The sequence below is a fragment of the Apteryx mantelli genome, chromosome 15 (assembly GCF_036417845.1).
Source record: "Apteryx mantelli isolate bAptMan1 chromosome 15, bAptMan1.hap1, whole genome shotgun sequence".
Lineage (NCBI taxonomy): Eukaryota > Metazoa > Chordata > Aves > Apterygiformes > Apterygidae > Apteryx > Apteryx mantelli.
The window spans coordinates 6,778,690-6,798,481 of NC_089992.1; positions in this window are offsets into that span (position 1 = coordinate 6,778,690).

The following is a 19,792-nucleotide window of genomic DNA, read 5'->3' on the forward strand; positions in this document are numbered from 1 at the left end:
TCTTGCACCCGAGTTGTGCCAATGACACTCACTGGCTTTATCTGGTTTTTCAAGCAGTTGTTCTGAGGAAAACAAACAAACAAACTTGATGAATTTGCTTGAGTTATTGAGAAATGACATAAACCTGTACAGTTTGCAGAGGTGAAGTTAAAATTTTGGCTGCCTTGCACATATGTCATGGCATATGGGTGTACACAGATATGTGCTCCTGTGAACATCTATCTGTGCTTCTGAAGAGAAGGTTATGGAATTGCTGACATGACTTGCTCTGCGTTGCGATCTGCAGAGTGTCAGCTGGGAGACCATTTTCTTTAGGTGAAACAGAAACAGAGCAGAATAAATGCATTGGGTTGTATCACTAAAATCTGGGATGTAAAGAAGGTTTCCCCAGCAAGAACACGAAGAAGCTGTGCTCATTCTGGCAGCAAAGACTTAAAGAAAATGGCAGTCAGTCTTAGTGGGATCTGAGCACTGGGCTTATTAATCTGAATTTACATTTCTTCTGTTGAAATGGGGGGTTTACAAAGCGATCTGAATTAACATGTGCTGACAGCTGCTGTGCTTACAGACCTTCAACACACTGTGTACAAGGGAAATAGTTTCCTTCCCCAGTCTTTGACATTCTCTGTTCAGAAGATTTTTTATTTTAACCCCAGTCCTAATTGCCCTTCAGTATCAAAATTAATTGTGTTTTCTGCTAAAAGGCCAGTGCAGTTTAAGGTTACTCCAGGGTCCCAGCAGCCGATGCATCTTCTGTAAATGGCTTGATTGCCGTCTGTGGAGAGGAGTGCTGGGAGAGATTTGCTTGACCGAGGCTATACATTACAGTCCAATTAGTGTGAAGATCACTACATGAGTCTTTAACTTTATCTAGTAACTGTCGGGATCTCTACGGCTGAGCGCAGAGCGAGGGAAGAGAGATGCAGGACCCACCTGGGCTGCGTCACAGAGCCGATGCAGTTTTCCGGACTTCCCTCGAACCGTTGTGCCGGCAGCAGAGGGAGCAGTCGGAGGACTGGGATAATTGGTGTGCTGCACTTCTCTTCCTAGAAATGCTGAGGCAAATTTCCTTTTTTCCTCCTTTATTTCTCTGCCACGTTGGGATATTTTTATACTTTTTTTTTTTTCTTCTCTATGGGACTCTGCTGATGTGAGGTCTGGATTCATTTAATCTAACCTTAAACACTGGACTGAAGCACTTAGGATATGAGTCAGGTAGGCCTGGGTCTTCGAGGCTAATGGAGAAGCATGAGCACATCCAGAAAGCAAGACGATGAGATTCGGAGGTGGTTTCCTCTCTGGCACCGTCCCTCTCTCCTACAGCAAGTCAAGGCTGCAAACTTACACGCTTCATTTAAATACTTAAAAGTGAGTGAGATGAATCTAGGTGCAAGGGTTCAACTTTTTTTGCTCTGTGTAGGGGCTCTGGAGCCCCTGCTTGGCTGACAGTAAGGTCAAGCAAAAGTACAATTCCCGAGTAACAAACCATATCCTTAGCCTGAAATGCACTTTCCTGATCATAGAGTAGATCCAAGAGATCCAAGAGATGCAAGTAATCTGTGAGCTAGAATTAACCCAATTATTTCCTTTTTGATCTCCAAGGGTGAGTATAGGCTGTGACTTACAAGTATAATAGTAACTATGAATGGTCATCAGCTGAAATCATCTCAGTCTAGTCTTGAAGGGAAAGCGGCCTTACAGTCTGTATCAAAAACATACTGTGCAGACAGATGCAAAAACTTTCTAAAAAATGTGCCTAAACTGTCTCTCCGCTACAGTTGAACTCATACAAGTTTATGCCTATGCCTTACATAATCTCAGTCTCTGTATTGTTACCAATGGTTGTTACTAAAATTTGATGAAACACCAGGTTCTGCCTTATCAGCCACAGTGCAGAAGTCTCAAACATCTGGAATTAATTTTCAATTCGTCAGTGCCCCAAGTAGTTAGCTTCTTGTCTGAAGCACCTAGGCCTCATGTCTTCCAGAACTAGAACAACTAGAACTAAACAAGACTATTAAGAAATGCAGAAAAAGTTTGAAAGCTCATGAAAAATAGAATGTAGAGTCCATGACATTTTTCACATCTCCACCCATTATTTTTCAGCTAATTTTAATGTTTAATGTCTTGTGTTCTGAGTCAGTCTCCAAACCAGAAAATGAAGAGGCAGCTGCAAAAGTGGGAAAAACATGGAGAGAAAAACTTGTTATCTGACACCATCTCACAGAAGTTCCAAAATGGTGAACTTTCTGTAACAACTCCGCTCTGCATTACAATCTCATCTGACACTGGAGCAATATTATGACTAAAACCAGAAAAAAACCCACCTCAATATTTTAGCATTTGGGAGGTTATATGGCACCATAATATGTTAGACAACATGCCCCTTCACTGATTTATTTTTTGCTGTTTAAAAGATATTAGTGGCATTACTGTAGTTACGGTACTAATCAGACTAATTCTCTGCTCTTCTTGTTTCTCTGTACTACAGATGTAGTCGTCTTTTCCTTCAGTATGTGGAACGCAGCCAAAGACCTTAACCGTTATTTTCAGTCCTGTTTTACCTGCTAGATTCACATACTTAGGATTCCCTGCACTGCCAGTTTTCCTACACAGTTCACAACAGATCTTGTATCAACGTGCAATGTTGTGTTTGCACAACTCAGAGATAAGGGAGCCTCTCTCTCAGAGGCATTTTAGATTAAATAAAGCTGATAGTGGGATGAGAGCTGAGTCTTTCATCCCATGCTCTTCTAAACTTCTTTAAAATGAAGTGAATTGAAACTCCACTTCAACTGGCTCAAGCAGAATAGCCAAACTGAACAGCAATTTTTTTCCTGTAGTAACCAAAAGTGAGGATGGCTCGAGGTTGAAATGACTAACATTTACCATAGTAGAACTCATGAAACTAAATTTTCACAAAGGAATAACATTACATAGCATATTTATCCACTAGGGCTCCCCATCACAAAACACAAGAAGAATGAAAGAAAAAAAATTGCTTGGGAAAGGTGCGACAGAAAATAATGAGGTGGATATCTCATCACTCAGGTGTCTGTGACAAGTGGCTAAACTCTTTGTTACTCAAATTAGCAGCAAGCAAACTCCTGTTAGCTGAGTTTTCCATCAAGCACGCCTCATGACAGCTGGGTGGGAGAGTGTTCACTGCTACAGAAGACAGCAAAGAAACACATTTAAAGGCCGGGTAAAACAACTTTCCTAATAGGCCATGGTAAGCAAGAATGGGAGGCTGTGGGAGAAAGTTTCCTGCTTGTCAGGTAGGTCCTTTCATGAGCGGTCACAAATGGATTTCTTGCTCCTTTTTGAAACATCCTGAAAAAGCTGTTCTCAGGTACAGGGCACTGAACTGTGAGGCTGTTACTCTCATCTCCTATGTGATGAGACCACAGAAAAATACTCAACAATTGTGCTAATTTAACCTTTATTTCTGGCTGCAGCATTTCCAGTCTCTCTGTCTTTGCAGCTTGGAAGGAATACAAGGGAAAAACCCTGTATGTCAGAAAGTTATGAAACAGAGGCAAAGTGGAGAGATGATGGAAATATAAAGTCAAAATGAAACCCTCCATCTTTCTGTCAAACTGAAATAATAAATAATAATGGCATCTTGCATTTATATAGTGGCTTTCATCCAGAAAGCCTGGAAAGCTCTTTGGAAACTTTACAAACTACTGTGGAGGAATAGGAATGATTTCATACGCTGATCTGTTGAAGGCTACCACTTCTGTAAACAGTTACAATCTATAGCAACATTACATCTCCCACTAGGACAGGTAGAGACTGATCCTCAGAGATATTGGATGGATCTGTAGTTAGTCAGAGTAAATCTTCCAAGTCCTGTGGGAATTTACACTGCTGACAGTTATTGTTTCTCATGATCGGGCACTTGGTAAAAGAAATAAAATTGTAGATAGATGAAATAGCTGCTGATTCTAGCTTGTGAAATGTGACAATAGTGGTCATGGCTTTACAATTAAAATCCCTAATAATTTAATCAATCTCGGATGGTAAACATTCATTTTAAAGTGTCAGATCCTCTGTCTAGGCATTTGGTGTTATTATACAGCTGATGTTCATTCTCCTCTGATTTTAACCTGATTTTAACCTGTGTGTATATAGAAAAAGGTGTTTTCAGAACTAGTTCAGAACAACACAAACCTCCTATGTTTATGTTGCTGCCATATTCAATTGTCAGGCAAAGCAGAGGAGAAAAAACAAAGAATGAATAAGCAGTGAGCTGAGGAAAGTTGATTTAAGCTTTCTGTTTCCATCATATGTTTCACTTAAAAAAAAAAAAAAAAAAAAAAAAAAAAGAGAGAGAATCACACCAGATTCTTGGGAAGTCTGTTGGATATTAAGAGATGGCATAGATTTCAAGATCCTCAACAGAGGAAAATTCTTGCTGATTTTCATGGTCTTTTTGTTCCAAGAGGATCACATAATTTTGGCTCTTGAATAATATTTCTAAAACTAACAGTCAGCTCAGGAATTCCCTGTTTGTGACTGTATTTCTCTGTCAGCTGGCACAACGTATTTCTGCACTAGAGCACCACTTTTAAAGCATCCATTGAGCACCTCCTAATGGTGACAGCAAAGGGAAAAATGAATGAAATGGAGATCAAACAGTTCCAGGAGTGACAGAATTAACAAACTGACTTCAGATTTAGCTCTCTTTGTCTTGCTGTCCCCTTGCAGAGCATTTTGAATGGTAAAATCTGATGGGATCACATATTACTGCGGTGAATGCTCCTCTGCTTTAGCCTGGCCACCTATTTTCATTAAACCGCAAGGAACATAATCCCCTTTTGTGTCAAATTTGGTTGACTTGGGTAGCGTGCGTGGAAGTCGTTGCATGGAGGCGCATGCTGTCCGTCTGCCCTTAGCCCAAACTTTGTGGCACCCAGCCAAACTGTGATTTCTTAACACTGCTGTGACCAACACGCGGACTCATGACACTCGCTTTCCCCTTGCTTCTTCCCACCTAGCTGCTTCATTGGCCTATAGCTAAGAAACAGTTATCTTCTCAGTGCAGAGATTTAGCACCAAATGAAGGTGAGATGGGCAGAGTTCCTGCACTTGTTTAAGCTGCTTTCAGTGGTAACTATCCTGTAAGAATAGGAAACTGTGGAAAGGAGTCCGGTTGCTTCTCAATATCACAGTTGTTTTAGGCTTTTAGGAATACATGTGCATGCCCCCTCCCTCCCAGGTTTTCTTAAGTCACAGTGGTCTCCTGAGAGACAGGAAATTTAAAATTGAGCTGTAAATTCAGTCTCTGGGCTAGTAATTCCAGTTTACATCATGAAGTGCTCAAGAAAAAGCCTCATAGCTACATTTAGTTACAAACATGAACTATTTAGTCATCTTTATTGACATCCTAAATTTTGCTCATTAAATGGTGGAATCCCTGGCCTCACAAAAGTAGTGTTCTCCCTGGATGATAGAAACAATGTTATATATTAAAGAAAGAAAGAAGGGGGAGGGGGAAAGCTATTCATCAAATGAGTAACTCTAAAGTTATGTTACATTATTTTGCATTTCTTGCTGGTAGTGGCATAGGTCTCTTCGGTACTTACTGCGGAAGCTCGGATAGTTTATTATGCAAAAGCCAGTTTCCTGGTAGAATATAGGTTGATACGTTCAAAGGCACACAGGGTTGCTATAAGACAAACTTTTGTTAAAAGTGAAAGTTGGGTGCTTCTTCACGCTTTTGAAAATCTCCTGCTGTTTTTCCTTCTTGAACATGAGAAGGAGGTTGGCCCGAGCAGCTATTACAGGCTACTTATAACAAATGCTTCATCTCGCCGATGCCTGGGAGCCCCCAAGAGTTCTTGTCCCACATTTTGCCTGGCAATTAAATAGGCCGAGATATAATTTGCGCCCCATATTTTCTGTGTTGAAGGCAGTAGGCTTCTTCATTTTTAGCCCAACTCTTCTGTCACCTTCACCAGTTTTACATTATTTGTGTTAACTCCATGGCCTAGGGGTGGGAGGGAGAGGGGAATTATTCCCAATTTACAGAAAGTGAGAGAAGAATCACTCACTTCTTTCTTTAAATTTTTGTGGAGGATTGTTAATCAAAGTTAAAACAAATCTGTGTTCCAACGCAGAGGTGGGTGAAGAAATGTGTGCCTAACACATATGCACTTTTGGGCTCCTGCAGAAGGAAACAGAGTTCTAGAAACTGTTGTGAGGAAAAAAAATATTAAAGACACCAGACTCGATGCGATGCCACCAGCTGGAAATGAGGCTTCAGACAATATCCGGCAATGTTTGAGCCTACTTGAAGAGCTGCATTTAACTTTCCTGTCCCGGGATGAAAAACGTAAATTATCCCCCCTCCTTATTTGCCTCATTTTTGAGGAGAGTCGGACAATGACTCAAAGTGGGAGCTAGGCAGAGCATACATCAGGTGTTCGACCCGCGGGCCCGTGAAATGCAGTGTCATCATAACCCAAAGGGCGTATCATTAGTCACTGGTGGAAGGAACTACCGGCGTGCCTGGAGAAATCAATACAAGGTCCTTGTCTAGTAACACAGAGAGAACAGCACCAATGTTTATGTCTTTGCCCTTCACACGCTTTGCTCTTCCTGCTTCTCCAGTCACCTTTTTGCTTTATCCAGAATTTCATTTCCCCAATTCCTGAGTCTAAACGAATGGACATAGTATCTGCGACTTGGGCTGCAACCCAGGCTTTTCTCAGGAGAAAAAAATATCCATCAGGCCCAACGTTTCGGTATGTTGATTATCTGATTTGGCTCCTGCTAAACAGAAACATTTGTAACTGGTTACTTCCATCAACACAGTTTAATCCAGCACTGGTCCATATTAGTGTGTTGTTCTGCCACTGATGTCTCTTACTGTCACACGTGAGCAGTTATTGTTAATATTGTGTTTAAATATGAAGATCAGACAAATGGTCCAAAGGTTCCTGGCAGCTTATTCAGTTAAACAATCCAAGAATACTTGCATATGGACCATGTTTTAATTAAAACTAAGAATTCCTGCCCAAATGATTATGCTGTTGATGGATGAGGAGTAAGATTAATACAAGATTTCAGAGTTTTACTTAGAATATGGGATGGTCATCCAGAACTGTCAAAACTCTTCTTATTTTCATAGTCCTGCACTTGGCTTGTCCTTTGTGCCTCAGTTTGCCCCTTCACAAAATGAACGAAATGGCAGTAACACGCCTCCGAGGGAGGTGATGAAGCACTATGCTTCATTTTATGTCAGGAAAATGTTGGGAAATAGTTCAGCTGTGCTCATAGCAAAAAATAACGAATTAACAAAATACCTACAGGCAATGTATGTTGTAGGCTTACATGAGAAAATTGTTATGAATAATATGTTTTTTTGGTTATTTGTTCTAATAATCCTGACTTGTATGTTACATGAAGGCAAAGAAATCCTCTTGTCGTGCTCAGACTCATCCTCACGGGGCCCTGTTTTCTTTCTATTTTGGACCCTGACTGGAGTGCAAATACACATCAAGGACAAGAATAACTTTTTAGACTAAGATAGTGTTTGTTTTTATTTGAAGAGGTTAGGGTGTGCCTGGGAGGCCAGGAGTAAATCTGCTGAACAATCAAAAACCTTTATTTATGAAAACGTGCATTTTAAGAACAGACTCTTCTGATGGAAAGAAGCAAGGTATCTTCCACATCAAGTTTGTGAGCTTTGGACATGTCTGCCTTTTTGTTCATTTACCTAATGAGCTATTTGCATCAACCTTTTCAAGGTCAGCTGAACTCCTCAGCACTTCCTGAATTGAAACCAAGAATCCTCTAAGCTCTTCTCATGAACCTTTTAAGGAAAAAAAAAAAAAACCACTTTTTTTTTTTTTTTAAAGGAAGCAACATCTCATTTTTAAGTTTTAATTAGTTGAGCACTTAGCCTTGAGTCTATTAACCAGTTTTGGGAGACTTTTTACAGTTTGTGAGACTTGTCCCTTTACAAAACAGGATTCAGGCTGTTAATTCATATTCCCTTAAGATTTCTGAGAATGTTACTGCTGCCCCATCAAAGCAAAAATTGTATGAACGTGTAGAATTGGCTGCTGTTCCCTATTTTGAGCATGAGAGTGCACTGTAAGGGGGCAAAGGCCAGGTTAAGAAAACAACAAAACAAAGCAAAACAAAACCTCCTACTGAAACACCTTTAGAAAAGCCTGCCTTCAACTGCTATTCATGGTATGCTTTAAATAAGCTGTCTCCACATACTTCTATTGATTTGGTAGGTGCTGATCTAGCACCTAAAAGGGGATGATGTGCTAAAATTCTAAATATTGGGACCTGGATGTAGTTTCTCACCTAAGAGCTGTCCCCCAGAAGGAAGGGAAGAATTGGGAAAGCTGAATGTCTTCCGAATCACAGAATGGTTGAAGTTGGGAGGGACCTCTGGAGAGTGTCTAAGTCCAACCCCCCTGCTCAAGCAGGGTCACCTAGAGCATGTTGCACAGGATCGTGTCCAGGCGCGTTTTGAATATCTCCAGAGAAGGAGACTCCACCACCTCTCTGGGCAACCTGTTCCAGTGCTCTGTCACCCTCACAGTGAAAAAGTTTTTCCTCATGTTCAGATGGAAGTGTCTGTGTTTCAGTTTGTGCTCGTTGCCTCGTGTCCTGTTGCTGGGCACCACTGAAAAGAGTCTGGTCCCATCCTCTCGACACCCTCCCTTCAGATACTTGTACACGTTGATAAGATCTCCTCTCAGCCTTCTCTTCTCCAGGCTAAATGGTCCCAGTTCTCTCAGCCTTTCCTCATAAGAGAGATGCTCCAGTCCCCTAATCATCTTTGTGGCCCTTCGCTGGACTTGCTCCAGCAGTGCCACATCCCTCTTGTACTGGGGAGCCCAGAACTGGACGCAGTACTCCAGATGGGGCCTCACCAGGGCTGAGTAGAGGGGGAGGATCACCTCCCTCGACCTGCTGGCAACACTCTTCCTGATGCAGCCCAGGATACCGTTGGCCTTCTTGGCCACAAGGGCACATTGCTGCCTCATACTTAACTTGGTGTCCACCAGCACTCCCAGGTCCTTCTCTGCAGAGCTGCTTTCCAGCAGGTCAACCCCCAACCTGTACTGCTGCATGGGGTTATTCCTCCCCAGGTGCAGGACCCTGCACTTGCCTTTGTTGAACTTCATGAGATTAAATCTAAAGCAATAAGACTGCAGCTCTTTGCTCACAGCTCAAAAGATAAATTAATAAGTAAACAAGACACCATTCAGTTTCTTTCTGCGTTGTATTTTATAGCCACATAAAAATATTAGAGTGAAATATAACTTTCCTCTTGCTAACAGAGGGTTTGGGCTGTGTCCTTTAAATGTACACCCCAAACACACTGGGAATTTTGCAAATTTGAAATATAATTTTATTTTGAATAATATTATTTTTCACCATAGGTATGCCACCATGGCTTATTTTTAACATAGCGATGTCATCACATCAGTGGCATCACTTTGCAGATTATCCTAGTGAGGAGTGAACTGGGTTTCTAATAAATAGAAATGCAAAACGTCTTAACAATATCATTTGAATGCGAAATAAAGATCTGACACTTACTAAATGGAGACAGTGTATTTTTGTGAAAGGAAAGGCTTGCATACATCTCTTGTCTAGAATAAAGAATTTCTCTTCTAATTTCTAGCTCAAACTTCTTCTAGATATGCGGTCTACATATGTGTCCATTCTATAAACAGCCATCCTTTTATGGATAACAATGTCATAATTCTTCTCATATTTGACCTTTTCATGCCACACTCCATAACATAAGACCCTCATGTTAGTTGGAAATGAGACGCAAAAGATTCCACTGGCATAAGAGATATTCCCCAGTCAAATAAAAATGTAATCAACATACAACATACCTGTCACATTTACATGTCAGTTTTATTAATAATTAGATTTTTATTATGGTGTAAACCCTTTGTTAGGCACATTGTAGATGCATAAGAATACATGGTCTTTGCCCCAAAGTATTTGCAGTTAGAAAGACAAATGGTGAATGAATTAGTTGTTAGAGCTGGCTGACCCCTTGATCTTTCAGTTTATCAGCAAGTCCAAAAATTACAAATGTTTTATGGAAATTTAAAAGTTTTTTAGAGATATATTTTCAGCATATCAAAAGGAGAAAGACAAAAATATTTCAAAAGAAAAGAAAGATCTTTCTAGACACATGCCACATAATGTTCCTGTGGGGGCTTTAGCATATTTTAATGGTTTGAATTAAAAATCATTTTGTTCTATTAAAATAGAATAAAGCAAGAATTTTATTCCATTAAAATAGAACAAAAAAGTGGGAATAAGCAGTCTTTGAAAGATTAATACTCTATTTTTACTTTAAAAATAGGAAAAAAAAGAAGAAGTTTGGGGGCTTGAATGATTGAGCCTAGCTGGGACAAAATGTTGGCAAATGTTTTTTCTTTTCCTTTTTTTTTTTTTTTTTGGTTCCTTTTTAAAAGGTTCTTGCTAAGGGGTCTCCAAACTCTGCTACTAGTGGAAAAAAAGGGGCAGAACACTGGAGCCAAGTGACGAGACCGCGCTGAGATTCATAGTTCAGTGTTATTTGTTTGGTTGGGGGCTCTTTCTTTTTCTTTTAATAAACTATCCCCCAAAGCCTATCTACCTAATGAGTATTATCTGGCTAATTTCCTGCAGGCTTCGATGCAGAAGCAGGTCAGTTGGTTTAATTATCAACTATGGAGACGTGAAGGAACTTGAAATTCAAGTGAAATATACAGCCGCTTTCTTCCCCGGATTCCTTCGCATTAACAAAAATACCTGTTCAAAGAACAGATTGACTCAGCTGTGACTTACGGAAAGATAAGAGTCTGTGGCAGGCAAAGCAATAATGCTATTATTGTCCACTGGACAGAGTGTATTTGCACGGTGATTAGTGATGGCTAATACAGTGAAATGCTATACGGAGAGAAACAGGCAGGAATTTACCTTCCGACTATCGAATGGCTTTGGTTTTAAAATGCAGTCCTACTCCCTGTGCTGTCGATGAAGCATCAGACAGACCCAAAAAAGCCTTATGAATTTTGGAGTCTGAAATCCGTACGATGCTATCGAGGCTGATGGACTCTCCACGGCGGTGACAGAAAGGCACGCAACACTTACGCCGGTGATTGGATCCCTCACTGGGAGTTTTTTGGCACAGGAGGGAAAAGCTTTTTCTTTTAAAATAGCCTTTTTCTGCGTCCTAGATAAAGTGTGAGGAAGGCTAAATAAGCAATAGTAGGTTGCCATGCCTTCCAAGTTCACTTCTTTCCTTTTTTTTTTTTCTTTCCTTTTATAATTCTGGGAGTTATTATTGGCAAGTCTTTATTTGGAGATAGGCATGTAGAGGGAGCATTCATAAGGAAAGAAATCCAATTAATTTTGTTAGAAATCCAATAGTCTCCCAGTGAACACACACTTCCACCACAAATCTACAAGTTTATAGAGCTGTTAAGGCACTTGGAGCATCCGCACAGCTGAAAGATGGAGCTTGGGCTCAGTATGGCTAGAGTGATATCTGTAATATCCCATAGAAATCCATTGAGAACACTTAGGAAAGTGCAATATCCTTTAAATGTAACCTTGATAATGAAAGGAAAGGGCTCCTGTTCCTAAATAAAAAACAACAAGCCCCGACAGGTCAGAATTGATACCAGCATTTGCTGCTGCCTGAAACTCCTGCTGAGCACTGAACGCTGCAAAAGCTTCTATTATTTTTAACTATTGTCCATCTTTAAGGATGGGGGAATTTTAGGAGAGGCAATTAATAATAATAATAATAATAATAATAATAATAAAATAAAATAAAAAGTTTAGTGTTATTGCAGACCTCCAGATAAAATACCTGCGGGGGTAGGGGTGAGTGAACAAAGGAAGCCAGAGGAAAAAAGCAGAGGTCTGAGGCTCGTTTCAGAGAGAACAGCTTTGAAAACCCCGAACGGAGGCTTCTTTATATATAGCACCACATTGAGTGACAAAATGGTAGCTGTCATAATGTGCCAGTTAACATGTCCAATATGAGCCGATCGTTTAGTGTCCCCTGGGATTAGAAGACAGAAACATGACAAAGAACAAAGAACTTGGATCAATAATGCTTGGGGAAATAAGACAGAGAAGGTTATTTACTCTGCATTGATCCGTTGCTGCAGTCGCGTAAACTTGGCCTGTTTTTCTTTTGTTAACCTTTAAGCTTGAGTATACTCACAAGCAACTAGGGAGCCAACTAACAGGTGTAGATTAAGGATCGAAGGAGGTCATCGTACCTCTGTCACCGCTAGGCACCCATGTAACAACATCCCTGAAGAAATTTAAACATCAATAGCTATAATAAGGGCAAATTTATCAAGCTTGGCCTACTTTTGCTGGGAGCCGGGCTGTGTCCAGTCAGTTTGCCCTTGCTAAAGCTCAATTGATTTGGACATTCTTTTACTAGAGTTGATTATCAATTGTGACACGACAAATTTGTTAGCTTCCAAGCACTGAAGTTGTTGTTGTCGTTGGAGTCTCTGAAGTGAAAACACCTGGCCGCACTGAAGTTTTACTCTCGCTGAGGAAAAAAAGGAAAGGAGGAGAGGAAGAGCAAAGCGGAGAAGGCTTTTGGTGATCTCTCTGGAGATACCAGTTGCTTTGGAGATACCTGTGCTTTGCAGCTGGAACATCTGGATTGCCATTTTTTTGGAAAATCGGGAGTGTGAGGAAATATTAACCTGAAGGAAGCTGTTTTCAGCAGCAAAAAGTCCCGGCAGCTGTTAGTTATTCATTTTTTATGTTTTATGATTTGTCACCTAAGTCGTATGGAATCTTTCCTGTTCCCTGCTTAGATGACAGACTTCTGAAACAGAGAAATAATGAATACTGTATGATGGGCAGCAATATTCTTTAAGCATGACTATTCAGAGAAATAATTATTCTTGCTGAACTCCACAGAACTTATTAAATTTGAAAATTCATTCACCAATGCTGAGGAGCTGTAGTTAATTAGACTAAGTGGATATTTTTTGTAGAATTATGATGGGATGGAGTTTGTTTGTTTTAAACATTGACCCTGGGTTCTCAGTTTAATAGTAAATGTTTCGTGTTGTGCCAATAGTATTAGCAGTATGTTGGAAAAGTAATTCTTGAAATATTTATCTTTTCTTAACCTTAAAATCAAAAAGATTACTTATTATTTAGCATCGCTATAGCGACTTTTCTATTTTTCTGGATCAAAGTATATTCTGTTTGTCATGCTATAAAAATCTTGATTTGTGTATCATAGAAAAATGTAAAAATAATCAACTAATATAAAAATGAAAGATCTTACATTTAAAAATTGAAAGTCAAATTTAAAAATTCAGAAAGAAAAGGTTTGGTATTGTACAGTAGTATTTCTAAAACAAACTTTTTCACCAGAAATGTGGATTTGAAACAGCAGCCAAAATGACACGTCTTTTGAAATTAATATTCTGGCTTTTGATCAACATATTAAAATATGTGCTGTTGGCACAACCGTACCCAGCAGCCATAACTATCTGATAGTGCATGTGAATGAATTTATAGATGTGGCCCTACTCCTAGTCTACCACCCTGTAATACTTGCGGTTAAAGCTGGCACTCATTGCCTGGCAAAGCCACGGCTCAGCCCAGTATTTTGCAAGGGATTCTAGAAAGTAACCCCCTATATTACACTTCCTATGTATCATACAGTAGACAGAGGTGCTTGTGCTGTGGTTGTCTGGGCTCTCCTTTATCCTGTTAACATGGCAATTAGAAAAAACTTGAATTCAATTTAAGAAAGGTTGCATCTTTCCTTTTGTTTATCTGTAATTAAGAGACACCAACAAGGAACCTACTGAGAAAGGAAATCGGATCCCATTTCCCTTTTAGAGATGGAAATCTGACGTTTGCATCTCTTGGCATGCAAAGATTCAGCACGTGACCCTTGCCCCATCATCCATAAAAGTGTCACCACACTTTTTAAGAGCATTTAAGGCATTTAAGAGCATGGGAGGGAGAACACAGCAGCTTTTAGGGCATCAGAAATGACAGTAATGTGCGTTGGAACTGTCTGCACAAGCAGAGTGCGTTGAGGCAGTTGTATTAGATCAATCTGTGGCAGAAGAGAAGCCACTGACAGTTTATTTCTGGGCTGGAGAATGAGCTGCAAAGGGCACAGTCCTCATTAGGATAAATGGAAAACAGTTCAGTTTGGTCCTCACCAAAACTTTTTGCCAGCTAATGGCTGTTCAGAGCGCTATGTGAAATGAGTTAGGGGTCTCTTAGCCCTGCCAGCATGATAAAAAACAGCACCCCGGTTAGCAATAATCAGCATCCTTGGCCGAGGGTCTATGGATTGAGTGAGCATGGAGAATGAATTACCCTCTTTCCACTAGATGTGGTCCCTCCAGGTCAGGGCTCAGGTGAGGGGAAAAAAGCGTTATGGAGCTGCTCTGATTTACAGCTGAGGACCTGGTCGTAATGGCTCACAGGGGCCTTGAAGGTGCACATCTATACCGGGAGCTTGAGGAGCAGACCTGCCTCAGAGAGGCTGTTTCATGGAGTGGCCTAAGGGAGCTGGAGCCTGTTGTTAGCGCTGTCCCCCCCCTCTTGCACCCTCTGGGGAGGGAGAACCACTGCATGGGACTGCATGGGTGGTCTGGGGGAGGTATCCCAGTGCTAGAACAACAATAAGGTGGGATGCAAGGGTAGCCAGAGCCAGAGCAAAGGAAACTTCCCTTCGTGTTTGCTCCTGCTGTGGACTGCTCCAAAGCAATGGAGCGTCAACGAACAGAACGGGAATAGGTGTGGGATCGGGTCTTCCTCTAGCCAAAGGGGAAATAATTCATTATAAAAACAGCGTGAAGAAATGCTGGAAGAAAAAACAAAAAGGGAGGAGAAAAGAAAGAAGAGAGGGAAAAGCACACGAACAATGCTCTATATGCTGACAGGCGGGTGCTAAAAAGCTCCAACTCACCTTTCAAAAGGACTTAAACTCAAATGCTAGTGTAAGCAAAATCAGCCCTTTCAAACTCGGTCATGGAGCCAAAAACCCAAAGCACATGGCGGTGCATTAAGACACCACATTTCCTGGTTGCATGCTTATGCTAGCATGCCTCCCTCACCCAGAGGCCTTGTCCACACTGACCTGTTCCCTTGTATTGGCCAGTTGGCCGCTTGGCTCCTCTCCCAGCAGCCAGCGCTCTCCAAGCGTGACATCGATCATTGCTGTAGTAAGGAAGATGGCACTTACCTGATGGGGGAGGCGGAAGCTCCCTCTCTTACCATATGCTGGGAATTGTCAGTGGCTGCTTGAAGCCAAGGCTGGCTTTTTCTCCTGCCAGGAAACAGGCCTTTTCCAGAGCCTGCCAAAAAGGAAAAAAAAAAAACAACAACAAAAAACTTTTTGCATATTACGTTTCACACTGAGCAATTTTATAGCAGGCTGGGCAGCACTGGGAATTATGGATCATGGTTTCCTTTGGCTCTGGGGACAGAGAGCAGACAGTGAAATAAGAGGCACTACAATGGGTAAAGGGAAAAAAAAAAAAAGGGAAAGACAAAAGAAAGTGTTTATATCGATTCTCTCCAGCAATACAAGATCTGCCGTAGCCAAGCAGACTACTGAGTCATAAAAGCCGGCATCCTGACTCCAAGGTACTTCAGAGGAAGAGGAGAGCAGGAGGCACTGTGCCAGCTGACCGTGTTCTTCGGTGAGATTCGTCCTCCTGGTCCTGGCTCAGCCACCTCGTCCCTGATTCACAGTGCTTGATGGCTTAGTGACCTCCCCCAGGCTGCGGAGACCCCATCCCGTTCACCTCTTGACTATTTGGTTGGAAGAAGCCTCCTGTCCAGATGTGTCACGCACCGCCACTCCAGACAGCCTGGTGGTGGACCGGCCTCCTGTCTGTCCCCTTGTGACCCTGCCTTGAGGTCTGGAGGCAGCGTGGACAGCAAAGGTGCTGATCCTCTGCAAAGCGGACCTGAGAATCAGATTTGCCCAGTGAGTGCTCCCAGTTAGGTGACTTGGACACGTGTGGTGGTGATATCTTCCCTTGCAGCATGGATTTCCTTTTCTAGAGATACCACCACCACTGATATGATAGTCCCAAAAACATTAGTCCCTAAAACGTGAGACAATCCCCAGCTGTTTAGGAAAGTGCTGTTTGCTTCGTTGGCTGGAAGGTGGGTCCAGAAGCTTCAATATTCACCCATTGGCAGCGGGTAATCCTGAGTCTGGGAAAGGAAGATCAACATCTTCGTGCAGCATCTCGGAATTGAAACGGCGTTGGGGCAAGGTGAGGACATCATCGCTCCCGTCTCTGGTGATGGCAAACAGATCCTGATGCTGTCTCAGAAGAAATCGGTTCTTGAAACAGATCTCCTCCCCCTCTTCATGAATATATCTTCTTTCCTTCTTTGCACCACTTTTTTACAGAAACAGGAGAAAAAGAAAGCAGAAAACACTTCCATCAAGACAGAGGAGAAATCTCCTTTGAATCACAAATCACAAAAAAGTTTTTTTTTTTCTTTCGGTGAGGGGGTGAAGTTGAAGTGTTGGAAATCCAGGCCAAAGGATTACTTCACATTTTTTCTAAGGAATGAAACCTTTAAAAAGAGAAAGGTCTATTTTGTATTATTCAGCAGTTCTTTTTTCTTCTTCTGTGAAAAGTTCTTTTTTCCCTAATAAAGTGTTTATTACCCAGAGTCTTACACACTCACACACACACACGCGCACATACAAACTACAGCCCTCTTTAAAAAGAGAAAATCAGGCCAGCTCTGCAAAAGTGCAGAGAAGATCTTTCACTGAAATGATTTCAAGGTCAGTTTTGGGGGTCTTTAGGTTTCTATATTCAATCCAACCACGTTTCATGTCTCTGCTTTGCTTGCTTAACTTACAAGAAACTTGGGCACAATTTTGCTTGTGTTGGCAGTTTTTAGGTGTGGATTCATGCAGGCTATTTACAAGATGCCAAGGGATGTCAAATCCTGAACATGTGTTTTTGTCCTACAGTCATTCTCTGACAGCAGAAATAGTCTGCAGCTTATCAGATCCATTTGCTGATATTTAACATCTTTTTTTCCCGACAAAGGTTTGGGGTGAGATGAATTTTAATGTTTCTCTGTGCTGAAGCTGACAAAAAAAAAAAAAAAAAAAGAACTTTATGCATCTAAGTTAGAAAGTGGAGCTTTAAACTGTAAGGCAAAGAAAGCCAACTCCCTTTTTTACAAAATTCTCACTTTCCCTACATAGATGAGATTGTTTTTTTAAAACACTTAGGGTATTTGCTAAACATTTTATTGAATCAAGAGGTTCAGCCAATTAGTCACAGATTTAGACTATGTATTGTTTAGGGAAGAAAATGTATTTTAATGTATATTCCTGATATAATTGACAAAACAAAGTCTGTAAATTTTTACTGAGGTCATATTTAAATAAATTTGAGCTACACACAACATTACAATTTCCCTCCTTTTTAACATTGTTGATAATAGTAACACAAAAAGCAAAATCATTTTTAAAATGTAAAGATTTTGGTAAAATTATCAAGTAGAAATAACACTGTCTTAGAGGATAATCACACATTTTTAGCAAATAGCGAGCACCCAAAAATAAAGGTTTTATAAAAATATATAGGCTCTCAGATACTAAAAGAAATACTTAGAAAGGAAGCTGGAAACTTGATATAGATATAAACGGATAGGGAGTTATTTGGAGAATATTTTTATATTATGAATACATTTACAGCAAGTGGGTTTAATTTTGCACACAAAAACTGCTAACCAAAAAGGGAAACATTTTTTATGAATCTGAGTCATAATAAATAGTTGAACTATGTCTACTATGTGGGGCACCTTTTAAATTCACAGTGCCATATACATATGTTTTCATATAACAGTAGATTTGTCATCCTCGGTTTCTGCAGAAATCATTCTATTTAGAGCTATTTTTCTCCACTAACCACCTTCATCAAGTTCTCTGTTTCAGCACAGCCTGTATGTTAAAACATGCCCAACGCTGTAACCTCATGCCTAGAGGTACTATGCGGCACAAATAAGTGCCTAATTTTTTTCTGGCAGTGAACAGTGAGAGCTAATCTGTAAGTCTGAACGCTCGGTGTCTTCTCCAAAATTGTCCAGACTGCTTTTGTTTGTAGAATTCAGACCGTGCAAGCTGTTGGTGTGTGGTGAGCCCCAGTAAGTTCAGAAGAACAATCTACTTGAGAGGTTTCCAATTTTTCTTACTTCTGCTCAGGTTAGATATACAATTAGATCAGATCCCTGACAGGTTTTTGGCTTCTCCAGTTTCAGACCAAACCTTTATTAGTCAAAGCATATGCAGATGGAAATGATTTATTTTTTGTTAGCTGCTACATGGATTTGAGTTTCAACAAAATCTTCCTCAGCTTTCAGCAAACTTTGGTCTCAGCCTTTGTATCTGAGGTAGGGTGTCCATCTCAGTCAGATGAGTTCGGTTTGGCAGAGGCAGTTCGGCTGATCAAAACTTGTAGAGTTTATATTCAAATAGTCCATACAGACCTCATAAATTAAACATTTCAAAGTAAAAAGACGTGTGGGCAGAGGTGACTCCTGGGATCGTTCCTGCTCGCTGTTTCCTTTTTTGCTGCTGTGTCATTCTCCAGCTGCCTCAGGAGCCTGCTCTTCTCCATACATTGCTGTTCCACTGGGCCTTGTCCTTTACTTTGTTGGCAAATAAGGTAAATGACCCCTATTCTGGCTGCCCATATGCTGCTAACATCGTTGGTTTTGTTTCAGCAAACTGCATGAGGACAGTACAGACAGCTGCCAAAAAAGAGGGCCCCCAGAAGCCCCAGAAGCCCTGCTGGGAATCACCAGCGCACCAGGGTGAGTGGCAGCCGGCATCTCCTTGGTTATTGAGGAGAGCAGCTGTGTCATGTTCGGTTAGTTTACATCATAATCTAAATCAACCATGAAGGATGAAGATGCATAGAAGGAAAAAACCCAACAAACTGGAGGGATGTGTTCAAACAAACTCTCGTACAAACTGTGTTTGGGTTCAGTCCTAACTAAACAGTGTGGCTGCAGGGAAAGGAGCGGCTAAATTGACAATTCCTTACAAGGTGTCGGCACGATCCGCGAGAACAGAGCTGCGTCCTCCACATACAGATGTTTGTGTTCGTATTCTTTCCCCTTCGCTTCCAAGTCCTTGTCCTCTGTACGAGGCCCCGACAATTCATTAGTTCTCGCCTCAGGCTGGAAGCAGGTCCGGGGAGAACACTCAAGTTCGTTATGATTTGGCACATGGAGTACGTTAATTGTGATTCAGCTAAAGGCTGTTCCTGCAGATTAAGAAAAGGACTGGAACACCTGTGCCCAAATCAGGGGTGGCTTCAGCTCAGGCTTTGGCTTCAAGAACTTGTCTGGCCACAAAGAAGTCCATTTTGGAGAATGTGTAATAAAATGTGGAACTGCTTTATTTCTTGTACATAAAGGGTTAATTCCCCCCCCCCCCGTGAAGCTGTGGCTGATGGGAAGAAGGGGCGGGGAAAAGGGCTATAAAAGGATGACTCTGGGAAAGAGGACTTTTTTTTGCATGAGGTCAGAGAGTGAGGGGCTGTTATAACTCTTTCCACTTTCTGCTTATCTGTGCAGTTTAGTTGCAGATATTTAGGTGCTATCTCAGGTAGCATGGTTTTATGTAGCAACAGAGAGAGAGTGAAAAGACATTGTTTCTCTTCTAGATTTTTCTTTCTTCTTTTTGAGAATTAGAACTCTTTAAACATGGCATCCATGAGGCTATGGAGCAAATCTCTAA